We start from the raw sequence: 16415 nt of genomic DNA on the forward strand, positions 1-16415 counted from the left end.
TCATTTAAGGGTTGGCAGCAGAGATGAGAGCATCTTGTTTGGAGATCCCTGCCTGACTAGGATGCTCACGGGCCTTTCAGAGGTAAGTAGGTTCTTTATTTTTATTTCTGATCTGTTATGTGTGAGTGGGTTCTTGCTCATTGTGGCCTGGAACCTTGCTGCTCTGTTGTGCTTTGCATCATGTTACACCATTCCATCTTTCTTCCTATGGGCTTATTTGTGACCCTGTGACTCTCCACTATCCAAGGCTTTTCCTTCAAACAAGGACAGAGGTGTAGCTCAAAATTTCTTGGCATCTCTTCCAGTCATGTTGCTAAAACCAGCTTAGTCGTCAGCATCACCAAAATGGGAGACTGTTATGAAGCATGCTTAAAATAAGTAAATTGATTGCTACCTGGCAATGATAATAACAAAGATAATGAAAACCAAAAATTGTTTAAAAAAACTAGTTAAGAATTGAAATGCTGGCACTCCTTGTAACTCCAGTTCTGTTGTCTTATTCTAGTTAGGAAGTTCAGTAGCAGACTGGCAATGTAAGGAAAACTTTATTTTACACATCAGCACTGACTCTTATGGAACGCAGTGAAACATCATGAGACAAAAACTGTTTTTTTCTTGTAGGTGATGTACTGCAGGCAGTTTCACCCCAAGCTATGTAGTTACTTTAATCACAGTAATATTTAATCTTTGAGAAACTGACTTCCATATAAGACCAAATATTCCTTAATATCCTTATTATCCTTATCTTATCAGTTAAGATCCTGTGGTAGCTGGAAGCCACTTTTTTGCACAGAAAAAAATCAATAGCACTCACTTTTTCACTGAATGCTTTAAATCACCATCCCACTTGATAACTTCAAGGGAAGTTTCTTTATTTTCTGTAGTTGGGTAAGAGTAATAGGGAAAGTCAACATACACTTCAGGTTTTTATACTTTTTACGTTCCTCTTCTGTGGAGTTACCAGACAGTAACAAGCCAAGGTGTTCCCTTGTGCCATTATTACATGGAACAATTAGGAGGCATAGGTTATCCCAAGTTCATTGTTTCCTATCTAAGCACTCTTGAATTATTAACAACCCTGGCTTTGGAAAGGTAACAGAGCTCCAGCTTTATTATCAGTGATGCAAAACTAGAGTAATACCAGCTGGTGACTTGTTGGCAGTAGTAAGGTAAATAATGAAACACCTCCTGGAAGTGACATCAGTAGCAGTTACAGTGGTAATAGTGCTTCCAGGGACATTAACAATAATAGGATGTTTCCTGATCATCTTTATTTTTAATCTTTTTTGTCAGTAATTCCAATTGAAAGAGTATATTTCATAATAAACCACAATGTTTATTAAGGACTTGGTTTTCCTGTTATATGCTTAATGGCCAGATATATTGGTCTGAGGGTGTAATGAGGTGAGGTTCTGAATGTCTGCTATTATATTCTGCAGTGTTTCCTTAGTGTCTCTGTGAATTTGAGTTGATAAAGGTTGGATTAATTCAGCCACTTTTCATTACATAACAGTTTTTGAGTGTGAGAATCTGTAACTTGTAGATACTGTGTGATGGAGAAACTTCATTTTGCAACAACTTCAAGTGTTTTTAACTACATAATTATTACCAGTATACTAGTACTTTGAATTTGTTGATAACTGAAGCACTTCTACCTTCAATGCAGTAGGTTATTTATTAGCCTAATAATTGTAACTGTTCTAAGTCATCTATTTTCATAATCTCTATTTCTTAAGCAGCATTGAAATTCCGTGCAAAAGAAAAAAAAAAAAAAGGATTATTAAGCTGAATAAACAACTAATGATGCTGAAAAATACACTGCAGTGATATTTTAAGCTAATGCTTGTGTGGGCTGCGTAAAATCACGATGAGATTATCTCCCACAATCCTTTTTGCAGCCTTAATACTAAACAAGTTGTTTACTGCTGCTTTCCTTTACCTGGCCAGGCCAGTTAAACCCTTCAGGTCCCAAAGTAAAGATGGTGGGGAACAGGAGTGCATAATGGGATGAGTGAAGGTGTGGTGTAGAAAGTGACTGATACACAATCTTCAAGGACCCTTTAGGGCAACTTAATTTTTCACAAAAAGTTCAGCCTTAATCAGGAGAACGCTTTTGTTCTTCATAGTTTGAAGTGTTTTATCCTTTCTGAGTTCTAGTCTGGGGTTGTCACGTACTAGATTAGGATGCCAAGGGCCCCATCCTACCTGGCCTTGAGCATCACCAGGGATGGGGCTCTCACAGCTTCTCTAGGCAGATTATGCCAGTGCCTCATCACCCTCTGAGTGAAGAGCTTCTTATATGTAAATCTGCACTCTAAGTTTAAAGTCCTGTCTTATCGCTACTCCCCTTGAAAGTGTCCCTCTCCATTTCCTTGTAGCCCATCCAGGTGATGAAATGCCACAGTCAGGTGTCCCAGAGCTGCCTTTTCTCCAGGCTGAGCAGTGCCACTTCTACTCAGTCTTTCTTCATGGGCGGGATGCTTCAGCTTCTCTGATTGTCCCTGTGGCCTCCTCTGGACTTCTTACAACAGGTCCATGTACTTGCTGTGCTGGGGGACCCCAAAGCTGAGTGCAGTATTGCAGGTGGGATCTGAGCAGAGAGGGAGAGTTTCTTCCCTCACCCTTCTGGCCATGCTAATTTTGATGTAGCCCAGGGTGTGTCTTGCTTTCTGGGCTGCAAGCACACATTGCAGACTGAAGTTGAGCTTTTCACACAGTAAACTCACAAGTCCTTCTACACAAGGCCCTCTATATCCACTCTTTGCCTAGTCTGTGTTCATATTTGAGATTGCCTCAACCCATGTTCAAGAGTTTGCACTTAGCATATCTGAACTTAATGAGGTTCACATGGGGCCGTCTCTTATTTTGTTTTTCATGGGAAGACCTTGTAAATGTTGTGATTGTATCTCAGTTTAATCTGATGTAATGATTTGAACTGTTGTATGATGCACAGAACAAAAATTTCTATTCCTTCTGGTCTCACAGTGTTCCTGAAATTTTCTGTACTTTTAAAATTTACTTCTTGGACTTGTTTGACATCTGTGTTGTCAAACTCAAAAGTTTGACAAACTCCCTGCAAGCCATGGAAGCAGGAGTGCTTTTTATTTAAATAAATTAAAAAAAACACTTGCCATGAAGAATCTTGAATATAGGTGAGAAATCATTGTTTTTTAGATATCTCAAGTTTTGGATAAATTGCTCTATTTGCTGGGTTCCTTAATGACCGAAGCAATTACTTGTTTTCAGGAGAGGGAAAAAAATCTTACTCATCCTAATTATCCATCTTATTCTGGAACAAAAGTAGTTCTTGTACATGACTGTTCGTGGAAAAGCAGACATTAAAAGCAGTTCTGTTAGTCACTACTTCTAAGTTAGCACAGAAGGTTCTCAAACTGAATCAAGAAGGTGTCAGCTGCATGTCTGGGTATTTTTAGTGCCTTTCTTAGGCTCTAATTAGTGATGTCTTAAAGCACACTCAAAATTCAGATGATTCCTGGACTGTTTATTTTATGTCTTCATAGTAGATGAGAATAACAAATTGTTGTAAGCAGAAAAAAATCATGCATTTGTCTTTCATGCTAGAATCTGTAAGTTCTCCTAAGGGTATGGGTTGACTTTTGTAAAGCTTAAAAGACTTGTGGCAGCAGCTCTTGAAAGGGTCACTCTGTGCTGTCAGGAATTAGATGTGTACTGATCTTTGAGGAAACTGAGGCTGCTTTTGTAGGCTTGGGCAGAGTTGTACAGCTCTGTCAAGTTTTTCACAAAGGAAATCAAATGTATGGCACTTCATTAACACTGCGTGAATCCTATGCATATGTGGGACAGAAATCTTTGATATGTAGCTTTGAGTCCTTCCTATAGCAAGCTGCTGTTAACCCTTGTTTTCCAGGTAAGTGATTATACCAGCAAAAGCACAGAAGTTAGTATAGCTGCTGTGCCTCCTGTCGCTGGTCTCTGCCTATGTAGGAGGCTTAGTGCTCAGGTCTGTCTTGCTGCTGTCTTCCAAGAGAACAGAAATGCCATCACTTAAAACACAAGTTTTCAGAATAAAATGCAGTTTCCCAAAATACTGCATTGACTGAGTAGTTCACCCACTTTAAGCCAAATTTGTGAAGAATTCAAGCCAATTAAGCTGGCTCAGATTTTGCTTCCTTAAGACTGTTCCATTCCAGAGCTAGAATCAATGTCAAGTGTTTCTATTGACATTTTGGGAACTATATATATACATTTATAAATATGTGTATTCCTTCATTAAAGGTAAAAGCATTGGTGTTTATGAATACCTTCAGAGTTGGTTTTAAAGCCCTCTGTGCCCTGCAGAGATTTTTTTTTCAAAAAAAAAGTATGTAGTTTAAATAATAACAAAAGTTAATTGGCAATGAAAGATGTATCTCAGCTTGGCACTGAGTGATTTTTTTTTTTTACATGATGACGTGCATAGATTCTCAGACAAAAATGGATCACAAAGCAAATGATTTTTTTCATTTACAAAGAACACTGGGGAAAAACAGAGCTGCAGAATCCAAAATATGTTTCCAGTGAGTAAATGGAAGGAAGTATATTAGAGTGGTCTTCAGCAGAAGGCTCCTTACTGTGTTGTGAAGTCTGCTGAGGTCTCCTCTCAGCAGATGTGAGCCATCAATTCTATGAGTTTGTTTTGCCTGTAAATAACAAGCTGTGGAGTGGAGAGTAAGAGCTGATTTTTACATGGCTTCTGGTTATGCAAAACAAACTTCTTTGCCTGTGATATACCCCATGAACATACAGTAAAAAACCTAAGCTGTTAGAAAATTACCATAATCAGCTTATTTTGGTAGTACTGTGAGCAATAGCTCCTTCTCAAGTCAGTCGTATCCTCAATGCAGCTCTAGAATGAAGTATATCAAAGTAATGCATTAAAAAGAATTTTTTTTGCTGAAATGAAAGGGAATTAGTCAAATGCCACAGAGCATCTTGAGTATCTGTGGCATAGCTATAATTTAAAATACAGTCACAGATTCACTTTGTATTTAAGCATTTGAAAATTCAGGTATTGTATATTCTGCAGGTAGGAAAGATTAATTTTGGATTCAAACAAATACTATGTCTTTCTTGGGGTACTTTCCATTTCATGAGGTTGCTGGTGTTTTATTTCAGTACTGTCCTTTTCATTTTTCCTCATTCTTTCTTATTCTCTTTCTTCAGTGCACCCTAACCCATCCCTTCATCTGTCTGCTTCATTGCAAGCTTCTCCTTTTCCCCCTCAGAATTTAACAGCCTATAACAGACATTTCCCTGGAAGCAACAACACTTCTGTCTGTTAGACAGGTGCTTTCTTGGCCCCATCCTCACTGACCAGTGCAAATGCAGGGGGGAAAGCAAAAGAAACACTGAGTTGCAGCTCTAGACAGGAAAGCAATACTTGGCTCTTCACCACATTCTCTTTGTAAACACAGTTTTACACTCTTGTTTCTAGCAGCCATGGAAACCTTCCAGAAAGGTGAGATATGAAGTCCAGGTGGAATATTCCTGGGATTTCTCATGTCGTCTTTAAGGATGGTTGTCAGGAACTGAGCTCGTGAATGACAATACAGAACCATATAAGCTTCCTAGCAAGCTGCTCCTGCATACAAGAATGCACTACACAAAAATGCTCTGAGATCCAAAAATATAACAAAAATATACCTTGATATTATCTAGATGCACTGCTGAGAAAACAGACTCTTTCAAAACTGTGAGGGCAATCTAGTAGTTGTGGTCACAGTGTGTTACACTATGGAAACACAGCCTTTACGTGTGAGTCGGGCTTTCTCAGTCGCAGGTTTCATAGGTTTTGTTCATGAAAAAACATCTGTTGTCTTTCATATTAAAAAAAAAAAAACCCACAAAACTCCAGGTGACTTTTCTCATCTATTGTGAAATTTTCCATAGAGTTCCAGACTATTCCATGGCTGAAAATTACAGCAACGAGAGCAATTCTATCCCCTGCCCCACGGTATTTACTGTATTTGAACAATATCAGATTCAATGGCTTCCTGAAGTAGCTTTTTGTTGTTAGCAACAACAGAAGTATCATTTTAGCCATTTACCTTGTGGTCAGTCCATGTAAGCCTTGTTACAGCACATGATTTAATAATTAATATAGTTCTTTTTCTAAAGTTTCCTTTTCTCATTTAATTTTAAAAGAAAACTGGTGGTGATCAAATATATAGAGATTAAGAAATTGTGATAAATGCATTTTTCTCTTGGTCTACCTTGCATACAGACAGTCTTATACTTTTTTTTAAACAAAAACCTTCAGATTCATAATCTGATGTTTTCCTGAATTGAATTTGTTTTTGATTTATTCAGAAGCAGATTGTATAACTTCATTAAAACTTTATTTTTACTAAGATTGTTTTTCATTGAAACCAGTATGGAGGTGGGCTATGGGTTTGGTATGGGTGGTTTTTTTTTTTTCTTGATCTGTGCCTGCATTGCAAGACATCCTCATGATTTAAATGTATGCTTTCATTTCACGCTGTCTTGAGTGACAAGGAAACAGACAGAATTTCTTCTCATGCTTATCTATCAGGTTTCATTACTAAAATCCTGTGGCTTTCAAATGCAAAATAAATTCTTGTCCTGTAAGATTCTTTTGCAGTGAGAAATCATTTGAGAAATGTTAGTGTACTGGGTAGCAAGGAGGTTTCAATATCCAGTGAGTGTTATATAACTTATTTAACAGTATTATTTCAGATGCCTTGTGAAGTTGTATTCAGCCAGTAAAGATTTTATTTTTACCTTCAGTTGCTGAGTGTCTTGCTGATTCACTTCTGTTAAAACTTAGTCTGCTCAACATGAACTTGAAAAGAGTAATCAGTTTTGCAATTGTTGATTGTGCATCGACTCAATTCCTCTGTTTAAGAGTGCTGTGAAAGCTGTGTAAGTGAAATAAACTCTGTTCCCATAGTAACACATACAGACCAGAAGAACTTCCAGATTATGTAGAATCCTTAAATGCAACATATCAGAAACAAGAAGTAAGGTAGCTTTTCAGTAGTGAATGTGAAGACTAAGACAGTCCATATATAAATGCTGCTGCTTCCATTTGATCTTTGCCCTTGTGTGATTGTTCTTGGCAAAAGTCTGGAATCACAGAACTTGTCTGGCTTCACCGCTGAGTTTGCCAAGCAGTTGAGGTTATGACAGTGGCAGTGCATGTGACTCAGTGAGGCCACTGTATGCACCATATATTTTAATATTAAGATCCTGGCAAGAGGATTTCCATGGGGAATTAGAAAAAGTCTGTTTTCTTTATCAACAAGTTGCTCTTAGCCTTTCCATTTAGCCATCCAGAGGCTATGCCTTGAAATTCAAGGGAAGAGTAAAGTGGTCATTTCTTGCTTTTATATTCATGCTATTTGAATGACTGAGTAAACAAGTCCTTGTTGAAAGGTGATCTCAAAGTGCTTATGAGTAGTAGACCTTGCTGGTAAATGGAAGAGTTGCACATCTGCCAGTCTTGTGCAGCAAACCAAGAAAGGTAGACCTTTATCCTTTTTGATGTGCATCTTGATAGAAATGTGTCAGCTGTGAATGAACCTTGATGGAGCCGGAAGGCAAAGGACTGAAAGGGTTCTTATTGGAAAGGAACATGAAGCCAGGTCTTCAGGTAAGAGAAGTAGAAAAGCAGGCATCTCAAACAAATGAAAAATGATATTATTTAGTTTTATACTGTTTTAAAATTGTAATGTGAATGCTATAGTACAGTTCACTGTTATTGGAATCAACTTATGTTGAAAGTCTGTATTAAGAATTACAGAAGTACAGTATATTTAAGATAAGAAACAATGTATGACCAACTCTTTAGTAACTGGGAGCTGACAAGGCTTTTAGTATTTAAACTTCCAGTTTGGTACATAGAATTTATATCCTCTTATATTCTATCAGTTTGTAAGTGGAAAAAGTAGAACTTCAATATTAACCAAAGCTGAAAGTTCATGGAGTTGCACTGGATTAACAGTTCCTTGATAGTGAAGGAGAAAGATCTTGCACTTATCCCCACTTGTTCCTCCTCAGGATCTCACTTGGTTCCTGTTCTCTGGCAGTTGCCTGAAAGCAATGTAGGCTGACTCAACTCCTTCACCAGGAAGGCACTGTGCTCTGAAATCAGATGCCACTGTTCCCATCAGCAGACAAGCACATCAAGTAAGCAATAGTTGTCTGTGTTTGGTGATAGAGCTGGGTGAGAAAAACAAGGTCTTTCAGAGCAGCACAATTTCTTGGCTTGCTCTGGGGAAAAAAAATATTTCAGCTTGGTCTAGGATTCATTTATATCTGTGAAAGTCTCAGTCTCATTAAGAGGCTGATATATGGTTTATAAGTAAGTGTCTAGAAAGTGTAGATTATGTTTAGATTAGGCTAGGATTTTCTTTTTTTGAGCTTGTGTATAGCTGTGTCGCATTCTTAGCTCTTTAACTGGTCGTGCAGAAAATTACTCAAAATTTCTGATATTCCTGACTGCTTCTGACATGGTCTTGACAGTTAAAATTCATGCTAGTGTATATGCTATTTATAACACACTTGCAACTTCCTACAGTAGTGGAATAACACATTAATTCTAAAATTGATGTATTTTGATTCTCTAGACCATTTATGAGTGGTGAGGGCAAAGTACTTTAGATAATAGGAATGCAAAATCCTATTTGTTAAAGGACCACTTTTTTTGGTCTCCATTTTTCTTTCATTACTCTTTACATCTTGTTTTCCCCAACTGGACAACTATCCATATTTCAGTGTTTCTTCAGGCTCTTAATTCATGCTAATCCATCACTGAGAATAAAATTCTGCTATCTTAAACTTCATTTAAAAATACAATTTAGAAAACCACTTTTGCTAGGAAACTTAAAACTTACTATGAATTTTAATTAACTATTTTGCTGAATAATTTATGGAAAATATTAATGTAAGTTATTAGCATTTAATTTCCTCCTAACAGGACAAATGTCACTACATCCTGAACATCAAAAATTTGCTTTGTCCTTGGCTTTACATGTAAGGTTCAGACAGTAATAAAGACTGTCCCAACACACAGGTTCTTGGCCTAATAAGTTCATCCAAGTAGCAAGAAGCATGAAAACCCACAACTACATCCTTATAACTCCCATCTTTTTTTGCTGCCTCCCTTTCTATTTGTTAGTTGTGCTTTTTACTGTTGTTGGATGGCATGCATTTATTTCATTTGATGCGTCAGATGATAAACATTAAAAATATCATGCATGCTAGAATTAACGTATTTTCCATCATGCACTGCATTCATTATTTTTCCAGGTATGCTGTGAACAGGTGAGTACTGTAAGGCGAAACAGAAGAAAGTGATCTTGAAATGTTTCAAGTAATTTGCACTCCTATGATCTGCAGGAATTTTGTTTTATGTGTTCTCATACAGGTTTGCAAACCTGTATCCCAGACTACACAAATCAATAGGAAATAATAAATATTTTGGTATCCGGGTGATATTTAACTGCTTGTAATCTTGTTTGGAATGAATGTCTACAGCAGAACTCTGCCTGCTCTGTAGAACCCAAGGAAAAGTCCATAAAGACACTGCACAGTGAATTTCAATTATAAGGTGTTTAAACAAAGCCTAGAGTCACTTATATTATAACAAAACAGATATGAATGTTAAAATGTTTTAAGCACATTAAGTTTCCTTTTTCTTTAAGCAGAAAAATTAACAAAAATGATTTATTTTGCAGTTGTTACAAATTCTAGATAAATACTATAGTTTCTTCCCAGAAGAACAGAATATACTAAAGAAAATGAAGGTCTGTTTGCTGAGTGAAATATGAAGTTGGTATCTGTCAAATCAAACCAGTAAACATGGTCATAATTTCCATGTGGAAAGAAACTTGAATTAGATCCAAAGATTCTCAGGCATTATGATTTAAGGTAATTTGTTAGTATAATATGACTAGTTGCATTCTGGTGCATTCAGGAGTATCTTTAATTCTTATTTAACATTGTCTACTGCCTTCAGGGTTCTGACTTTCTCATTACCCTGTACAGTTATGAGCTAACAAAACTCTTGCATCTATGTAATCACAAAGTTGACATATCAAAAGCGGGTTACAAAAACACTCCTATTCTACAAAATTTCAGGGGAAAAAAATCAGTTCATCTGGATGATAGTAGGATTTTAAAACACTTATGAGAAGAGCAAGAAAATATCAGTTCAGTAAATAATCTGCAATATTGAGACCTACATTCTGTCCAGAATGTGCTCTGCCACTGTCGTAAATGGCTGCCTGTACAAACTTCTCTGGTTTTGAGATTAGATTACCATAAAGCTCTCCCTTCTGGAAATTGTATAGTTACATATAAATGTTTACACTGCCAAGATTCCAAGTACTTGAACCCCATGCTTAGGAAGTTTTGCTCTGAGTCATGGATATGATCTGACACAGAAGCTGTGTTTTGGGGAGGAGCTGCCATGGAGCAGGCCCAGACCATTGGCTCTAACCTGGTTATGGGAAATCAGTTCTCTAACCTGGGTTATGGGAAAGTGACAGAAAAAGACTAAAACCAGACTTCTTCATGTTCTAATCAACTGTCATGGCCAGCAGATTGAGTTCACTTTGGTAAATTTCTGAACATACCTAATGAAAACTTCCCCTAAACAATCCTTAAATCCTCTTCTATTGCTTTTCTTCGAGTGTCACTGTCAAGGCAAATCAGGTAGCTTAGGATGCTTTACTTGTATGCGTTTCCAGGTGACTGACCTCTTGTTCTGTCTGCAGGGCCACTGACAGGCAAGGCACCACATCTGAAGGCACCAAATCCTCTTCTCAAACAGGCTATTCTGAGTTCTTGCATGTTCTTGAGCAAGCTGTCTGCCTGCTGCCATTTTACTGACCTGCAGTGCAGGTATCACTCGCATGTACTTTTTACATATAGTTTCCAGTAATAGTAAACATAGATATGTGAAGACATTGAATATTTTTCTCTATGCAAAATAGCTGGGACTTCTTAATGTGCAAAGTATTTTGTTCTTTACTGCTTGTATGTGCATTTTGCTGTTGAAGAATTAAGATGTACTGTAGAGTTCTTGAGGAATGCTTGTGATTAACAGTTTGACTTTTATGCCCAGCACGCTGTGATTTATTAGCATTCAATATTTCTGTATGATTAAAAATAGAAGACAAAGCTAAATATTTTGAATGTTTTTAGCATTAAATCCCCTGGTTTAGAGAACTGAAATATTGTCTTTTGCCTGGATAACTGATCTGTGCTAGAGATGTGGTTGTAAGCATCTGCAGTTCTGTAGCAAGGTGTCCTGTGAAACCACACTGCAGGCTGCTGAACAGTCAAGTTAGTGCTTTCTTGATAGCCTTTCATTAAAGGGGAGTCTAAAGAAATCAGTATATTTTCCTGCTGAAGTGGTGGATATAATCAGGTCAAAATGTAGACAAAATGGAAACCTCTTTTACCATGTTTTTCAGAGAAAATGAGATGAGAGTAATAATGAGCGTTATTTGTTTGAGGCACAAGAAGTAGTACTAAATAGCAAAAAGAAATCTTGGTCTGGATATTTAAGATCAATTTATCAGAAAAAAAAAAACTGGTGGAAGACTGGGTGGGCTGCCTATCCTTGCTTGACCTGTATGTGCTGTAGGTTAGTACCCTTCTATTAATGTCCCTTTTTTCATCTAAAAAATAATAGACAGGAGCTTGGTTTGCTCCTACTGAATCTCTTCCTGCTCAAATCTCTTTTGCTTGCTTACCAGGCTGTCCAGAGGCACTGTGAAAATGAAGCCAGTGAGATGCATTTGAATCAGTAGATATGACTCAAATATTCCAGTATTTTCAGAGATACTCTTAATACCTGGCTGCATGCTACTGCTTTTTGCTTTGAGGCATAAATTGATTACTGCAGAAATCAGAAAAGTGTTCTCTTTAGAATCTTTGCCCTCTGCTGTAGGGAAATTATCTGCCATATGTCTGTCCAGTTCATTTTTTTATTCTAATTTTTCTGTTAATGTAAAGTTTATTCTGAATGCAATTACAAATTAGCAAGTACACATTCGTTCTAATTGCATTTCATGGGACTATTTAATCTTCATAAAGACATCAAGTCTGCACAATGTCTGTGTCGTAAGCAGTGACTCATCAAGAGGAGAAAAAGACAGATCTTTCTGGTGCTCTGCAAGAGAGTAAATGGGTCTAATGAGGTAGTGGATCTTTAATTTTAAAATTAGTCTCCTTTGCAGAGTACCTTTAAAAACCACTGCTTCATTCTGACATTAGGTTGGAAATAATATCTAATAATTTATTATCAAAATATTTGGAAAAGTTTTGTTTGTCATACAGTTGAACTGCTTATGGGAAAGTGCTTTTTCAAGCAGTCTTACAGTACTTGTTTTTCCTGTAACTAAATATATTTTGAGAGAAGAGGATGTGTGCATAAAGTAGAAGAATAACCATCTTGCTGCAGTTAATATAGCAGGATGTATAACATTGTTTTTATAATTTTATGTTATTATTTATAAAGAGGTCTCTTATCACTAAGATGTACAACAAAGAAACTTCATACTGATCATGAATCTTTCTTGACTCATGATGAGAAAACTGCAGGAATGCTTCCAAACAAGCTTGAAGCTGGTTCTGTTGGGTCTTGATTATTTCTTGTGTCAACTGATTGCTAGCCTTTTTGTTCTTCTGGATCTAATATTAGAGGATGTGCTTGTACACTGCTAGCACCTTGAGCAGGAACCATGCAGGTGATGCTAAGATACTATATCAAAAGGCAATCCACTTTTTAGCAAGAGTAAAAGTAGTATGTGCCCTTTAGAAGAAGAACAGGTAGATCTGCTCTGTGATTAATTAATGCAGTGCTCTTGTCTGTATCTGAGCATACAAAATGAAATTTTCCTGCCATGAAAGAGGAAAACATGCATGCTTTATAAGAGGGACACATAGGCTATTCATAGCGGGTTCATCCCTGCTCAGGGATATATCTTAGACTGAAGTATACTGCTGCCTGGGCAAAGTGTTAAATAGAGGGTTTAAATATTTTTTTTCATTGAGCCAAATCACAGTGGCACGTCTTACCACAAAGCTGAAGAGATGCTGTCTCAGTAGCTGAGGTATTGCCTCTGGACTGGTAGAAGAGAAGACAATTATTCACCACCCTTTGGAGAAGCTTGTTCTCTTGGGCTTAGTGTGATGCAGTCTGCCTCTTCACAGCTCCTGCCAGTTTGAGACTGGCACTCAACCACAGTGCTAAGGTATCCAGGCAAAAGGTTAAACTGGAGTCATACTCCACAGTTCCTGTGAGTAGCACAGAAATAACAAAGTAGTATGTTTGAGCATGTCTTCAAATCTGTAAGAGTGGAAAAAATCTGAAGTGTACCCATAGTGTTTTTGAACATGCTGGATAAATACAGAGAATCACAGGGCTGCATGACCTCTTCCAGAAATTCACATCACAGCAGTTAAAATGGTTATCTGTTTAGCTGCTCATGGGCAATATTGGTGGTAGGTGGACAGTTGGGCTGGATGATCTTAGAGGTCTTTTCCAACCTTAATGATTCTCTGATTTTTAAAAATTACTTTGAAACAACAAAATTCTATAATTGAGTGTTGCTGGGGTTCTATTTACTTATTTTTTTGGTGGCTCAAAGTTTTGCAAACTCCAGTAAAACAAAATAAGCTGAGTTTTGTAAACTGCAGTCCTACTTAATGACTTTTGTTCTGAAATTAGGAAAATTGTTACTTGGCACCTGGATCACAAGCCTGACTTCACCAAGGTAATGATTTGTCTGAAATACTTTTTCCATAGGATGTATGCAATACTCATCTGTTCTGTGATCTGAATAATTTTCTGTCCACCACTCATCTGCAGTAGCTTAGCTCCCATTTACAGGCACAAGGAGTAAATCCAGAATCTTTTTTTCCTAACTGTTCTACTGGGGTAAGTAATGGAAAGCTTAATGGCAGCCTTTTGCACAGGAGAGACATGGAGCTGTTGGAGTACATCCAGAGGAGGGCCACACAAACTGATGCAAGAGATGGAATTACCTCCCTTATGAGGACAGGCTGAGAGAGCTGGGGCTGTTCAGCCTGGAGAAGTGAAGGCTCTGGTTAGACCTGAGAGCAGCCATTCAGTACCTAAAGGGAGGCTGTAAGAAAGAAAGGGACAGACTTTTTTTAGCAGGGTCTGTGATAGGTTAAGGGGAAATGGTCTCCAACTAAGTGAGGGAGTGTTTAGACTGGATATAAAGAAAGTTGTTTTTGGTGAATGCCCTATCCTCAGAGATTGTCCCCTGTTCATCGTGGAGGAGAGGAATTGGACAAGATGACCTTTAAATGTCCCTTTCAATTCAAATAATTCTATGACTTTGATTCTATGTTTCTATATTCTGAAGCATGCTTGGAGACAGGCCTATGTGAAGATGCAGAATGAGTATTTTGCTTCCTAAGTGCTGCTACTCTTTGTGTATGTCCTTTATGAAGTACCAGTGAGGATGTCAGCATATGGTTCTGCTCTTTGAACACAGAAAACATAGCACTTAACACTGGGGATTTAAGATCTCAATTCAGCTCCCTGTTGTGTATACTTTATACTACTGTCTGTAGTGACATGATCGTGTTTGCTTTCTTCTGCACTCATGCTCTTCTCCTTTCCACCACCTTCCTGCTTTCACCAGAATGCCTCTGCCCTGTTGATAGCATAGATAGATTGGACAGAATGAGTCAGAGCTCTTCAGTAAACAAACAGACTATTAAATTTCCCCTTTCCTATGCTTAAAAAAAATAAATTAATTTAAAAAAAAAAATGACAGCTATGTCTAAACAGACATCTTGTACTTGTAGAAGTGGTTTTCAAAAGGATCTTAAGCCAGATGAGTTACTGGAAAACATTGAAAGTTTAAAAAATGACTGTCCAGAGACTGATTAAAAGCATTAGGCCATTAATTTAAAAAGTTACATATTTCTGAGACACAGTTGCCTCTGGATAGAGAAAAAGCTAAAAATATCTTATAAATGTTGAAGTAAATACTGGTGAAAAGTGACAGGAGAAAAACATTCTTTATGATTATAGGTGTTGTGATGTAGAACAGGATGAAAATATTTGTTTAATCTAAACACATGTATGACATGTTATCTTTAAAAATGCTTGAGTCTTTTTGGCATGCTGTTACAGCAGCATATGGAGTGATAAATGTGCCACAGTTTCTCAATTCTGCCCTTTACATTCTAATTAAAGGAGAAACAACCCACCTAACTGACTATTTTCCAGAAGGAGAGATGGTGAAATTTATAGTAGTTTGTGAGTTGGAGCTTTCTCTCACTTCCCCAGCACAAGACCTTAGAGAACGGAATCTATTTCATAACTATCTGGTATGGGTAGGAATTTTTTAATGAGAAAAATCTTGACAGAAAAATATCACAGTTTACTTCTTATCCTGATACAGGGCAAACAATGTAAGATTTTTTTTTTAATATTTTCTAGTAATGGTGTGTTTTGGACAAGCAAAAATCTGATTTTTTTTCTCTCAAGGGGCTAATTTGGATAATAATTCTAATCCAAAAGAAATAACTTTTCAGTTTTGTTCAAGATTTCTGCATGTAAATCATGTACTTTAAAAAGAAAATATTCTCAAAAGCAATTCTATACATATGATTGGGGTTCATTCTGTCTCAAAAACACAGAGTAAAAGGGAGCTCTTGGTGTTCCCATTACTATGCTTCTGTTAGCTGTAATTTGTGAAACTAGATGTCTCATTCCAGGAGCTGGATTTCTGTATGGACTTCAGGAACACACACAAAAAATGAAGTGTAATAGAGCATATAGATCGTTAAACTAGTGATAAATAAAACATTGCCAGAACTAAAAGTAGTGTTGCGGTTCTCAGCCTTCTCCCCAGAGAAAGGGAATTGTAGAAGAAATGCATCTGGGGGTATTGGTTGATACTTGGCTGAACACAAACCAGCAGTGCGTCCAAGAAGGCCAGTGGCATCCTGGCTTCTATCAGAAATAGTGCTGCCATCAGGAGCAGAGAGGTGATCATCCCTCTGTATTCAGCTCTGATGAGGCCACAGCTCCAGTACTGTGTTCAGTTTTGGGCCCCTCACTACAAGACAGACACTGAGGCCATGGAGCATCTTCAGAGAAGGGCAGTGAAGCTGGCCAGGGGCCTGAAGCATAAGTATTATGAAGAGAGGCTGGAGGAGCTTTATTTAATCTGGATTGGGGGGGAATTTATTACTTTCTACAACTACCTGAAAAGAGTTTGTGGCAAGGTGGGGGTTCAGCATCTTCTCCCATGTAACCAGCAGTAGGATTAGAGGGATTGGCTTCAAGTTGTGCTGGGGGAGGTTCAGGTTTGATGAAAGGAGAAACTCTGAGAGAGTGGCCAGGTGCTGGATCAGGCTGCAAAAGGAGGTGGTGC

At 37.6% G+C, this 16415-nt stretch overlaps 1 long non-coding RNA gene across 7 annotated transcripts in view; it reads left to right on the forward strand.

The window, feature by feature from the left end:
* The window catches only part of LOC116239074 (uncharacterized), a 37394-nt gene continuing 20979 nt past the window's right edge, over window positions 1–16415 (forward strand). For 6 of the 7 annotated variants that reach the window (XR_016470079.1, XR_016470082.1, XR_016470083.1 and 3 more), the window contains exons 1-4: window positions 1–82; window positions 8041–8169; window positions 10761–10887; window positions 13724–13769. This is a non-coding gene — a long non-coding RNA (uncharacterized LOC116239074). The remainder of the gene's footprint in view (window positions 83–8040; window positions 8170–10760; window positions 10888–13723; window positions 13770–16415) is intronic. The other variant, XR_016470081.1, reaches the window with a different exon arrangement.

This window comes from Phasianus colchicus, chromosome 11 (genome assembly GCF_987193195.1).
Source record: "Phasianus colchicus chromosome 11, bPhaCol1.hap1.1, whole genome shotgun sequence".
NCBI lineage: Eukaryota > Metazoa > Chordata > Aves > Galliformes > Phasianidae > Phasianus > Phasianus colchicus.